The sequence below is a fragment of the Apteryx rowi genome, unplaced genomic scaffold (genome assembly GCF_003343035.1).
Source record: "Apteryx rowi isolate R43461 unplaced genomic scaffold, aptRow1 scaffold_123, whole genome shotgun sequence".
Taxonomy (NCBI): Eukaryota; Metazoa; Chordata; class Aves; order Apterygiformes; family Apterygidae; genus Apteryx; species Apteryx rowi.
The window spans coordinates 151846-152670 of NW_020447453.1; positions in this window are offsets into that span (position 1 = coordinate 151846).

The following is an 825-nucleotide window of genomic DNA, read 5'->3' on the forward strand; positions in this document are numbered from 1 at the left end:
TTCACGTACACATAATTCAAATTATTCTTTCTGATGTGTAATCATTTGTACCTGCCCGCATTGATTTTCACCTGCCTAACATATTCCCCAACTGTCTTCTCCTCTTAGAGATTTCTTTTTATCTTGGCAATCAAATACTACCAGCTTTTCATTTTATCACGCCAGTTCCTTGTTCTGATTTAAGGATGGTAATGGGCAGTGATACAAATAGCTTAGTTATCCTGCTTTTTTTATAATAGACTGTTCTAATTTGCTCATAATATTCTGAAACTTGAATGGTTTAGAATGATATTATTTCAGTCCAAGTAAAGCAGGGCAGCTCTGAAGGATACTTACTGGTGTTTGCTTTCTAAAGAAGGCAGCTCAGCTCGAGTGAGGTGCTGGCCTTTCCCCACATGATCACTCTTTAGTGCTGTTCATTTTAAAAATAACGTTGATAAAAATGGGATTTTGCTCTAGCAAATACTCACCGAGGCATATTTGGTGTCTTTGGATAAGACAATAGCTCTATTTCAGGAAGTAGTGCCGTACTATGAAAGCACATATAAGAAATAGACAGCAAAAATACTTGGAATTGTTTTAATAGGAATTTTTTGTTCTGGAAAAACAGCACTGAACACTAACATCTCATGCACGGTTCATTTGCCTGGCTTTCCTTCCGACACCCCCCAGCCGCGCGCTTCCTGAAGCGCCCGCGGAACGCGCCAACAATCCGGCTCCGCGGATTGATTCCGCGCTGATTAAACAACCCCCCGGGGCACGTTGAGCGCAGCGATTCGGGGCGGCAGCTGCACTTCCCGGGAACCCACGCGCAGGTCCTTTGTA